The sequence below is a fragment of the Camelus ferus genome, unplaced genomic scaffold (genome assembly GCF_009834535.1).
Source record: "Camelus ferus isolate YT-003-E unplaced genomic scaffold, BCGSAC_Cfer_1.0 contig798, whole genome shotgun sequence".
Taxonomy (NCBI): domain Eukaryota; kingdom Metazoa; phylum Chordata; class Mammalia; order Artiodactyla; family Camelidae; genus Camelus; species Camelus ferus.
The window spans coordinates 84,900-87,347 of NW_022589680.1; positions in this window are offsets into that span (position 1 = coordinate 84,900).

The following is a 2,448-nucleotide window of genomic DNA, read 5'->3' on the forward strand; positions in this document are numbered from 1 at the left end:
GCTTAGCTATCCTTGAAAACCCAGGAATACAGACCCGGCAGAAACTGTGCCTAGTAACCCCCATTGTTACCTTTTCACTTGTGGTTGAGGTATAGCACAGATAAGTTGTTTTTGTTCCAGCCCCAACTTTTGATTGTCCTTCTGAGATAACGAATCCCAGGTATTTGACTGTCTTCTTACAGATTTGGGCCCTTTTTCAATGAGACATTTTATCCCATCGTCTAGAGTAACTCCAGGAGGGCTCGGGTTCCTCTCCAGGAATCTTCTTCATCTAGGCTGGCTAGAAACAAACAAATCGTCCACATTTGGAGCAGGGTGCAGTTCAATGTTTCCCCAGGGAATTTTACACTGTCTGCAGCTAGCACCTCTCCAAACAAGGTGGGAGAGTTTTTAAACCCTTTGGGAAGCACGTCCTGGTCAGTTGGATTTTCCTCCCTGTATGAGGGTCCTTCCTCTCAAATGTGAATATGGGTTGGCTCACCGGCAAGAGTTGAAGGCAGAAGAAAGCGTCTTTAAGGTCCATATGTGTGAACCACTTGGAACTTGTGGGAATGAGGCCTAGGAGAGTATGTTTGGCACCACTTAGTATATGGTTATGGTTACTTCGTTGACCTTCCGTAGGTCGTGAACTGGTCTATAGTCTGTTCCCTCCACTTTCTTTACCGGGAGCAATGATGTGTTCCAAGGAGATATGCATTCAGTTAAGATTCCCTCTTGTCATAGGCGCTGTATGTGCTTCTGGATTCCTAGGTGTGTCTGTCTGCCTCACTGGGCTAGCTCCAGGCTTGAGGTCAATTACTAGTGGTGCCTGATTATGTGGTAGGCCTGGTGGCCCACTTTCAGCCCAGAGAGATGGGAACTCTTCCATGAGCTCTGGGATTCACTATTTTCATACAAATGTCATTCCTCCTCTCAGGGAATGGAGATAGCATGGATCACGGCCCCTCCATGGAGGGTCAGGTGCTCCTGTTCTCCAGGAACAAAGTAGACTTGAGTCCCCAATTTGATAGAAGTTCTCTTCCGAGCAATGGTATCAAGAATTCAGGCAAGTATATAAATTCACGTGTCACTAGATGGCCCCATACTTGGCAGGATCGTGATTGGCAGAAATGGCAGGCAGTCAAGTCCCCAGTCACCCCTATAATGGTTGCCTTTTTCTTGGCTAGGGGAGCTATAGGCTGGGTCACCACAGAATATTCTGCTTCTGTGCCTACCATAAAAGTCATTGGCTGGCCCTCTAACAACTTTTCGACTGTGGGCTCCCAGGGTCCCAGGGAAATGAGCCCAACCCTTCCAATTCTGAGTTGATTCCAGGCAGTCCAATGAGGTTTTTAGTTGGTGGTTCCAGTTGGTATGTAGGCTTCTTGACGGATGCCCTCTCCCCATTCCTTCTATTTCAACACTTATTCTTCCAGTGTCTGTCTCCTGGCAGCATGCACACTGGTCTCAAGTCAAGGCATTGGGGTTTGCAGTCCCATCTTCCAGGGTGGTGTGGGATTCTGTTTGAAGCCCATTTTTCCCAGGGCTGCTGCAAGGAGTGCTGCTTTCTGTTTGACTTACCAGTCTGCCTGTCGATGGACTTCCCACACTCGATTTATGACAAATTTGCTACTTCCAGAAGCTGTGTAGATTTCATCCTGCTAATCCACCCAATTTCTGGAGTTTCCAGGCATATATCGGGGCACGGTTGGGCTATGAAAGCAGCGTTGACCATCAGCTGGCTTTCTTGGGCTTCAGGATGAAATGGAGTATAGACTCAGAATGCTTCACTTAAGTCTCTCTTAGAAGTCAGTGGTTGTATTCTTCTGGCCTCTGGGTCACCGTAGTCATTTTAGACATATTAGCCAGCCTCTTGGCTCCCACATTTAGCCCTTGTAGGATAGCCTCCTGGTACTCACATAGTGCTTCTCTTCCTTCTTGGGTTTTAAATTCCCAATTTGTTCTCATGTCAGGGGCCCATGTCTTGGCCCATCCTGCAGTAGCCAATGTGTCCCCGGGGTCTCAGTCCTGCAGTCATTTTCATGTTTCAGTCGGAATGCAACTCATCTCCTCTGTACTGAAATGGGTCAGAAGCAACTGGCGGGCATATTCCCAGGTGGGCTGGTGAGAATGGAAGATAGACTCTACCATTGTGGTTTTTCAGAGTAGGTAGGAGTATGATGGCACCAGTTAAGAAGTTCTGTGGTGCTAAAGGATTGATAGTAAAACTTGGGGCATCCAGGATGGACAGTCCCATCTTCCCCATCTTGCTGTGGCCTTTGTGTCACCCACAGTGGCATTTGGAGGGCCAGGGGTGCTGGTGTCCCAGCTTGTGCTGAGCGGAGTCTCCTTCCTGCCGTCACAGGTTGGGGGCTGGGCTCTGCCTCTGGATCATCAGTTTGGGGAGGTGACACAGTGGGTGGCAGTGTTTCCAGTGATAATGGAGGTTTGAGTGCCCCAGGGACAAAC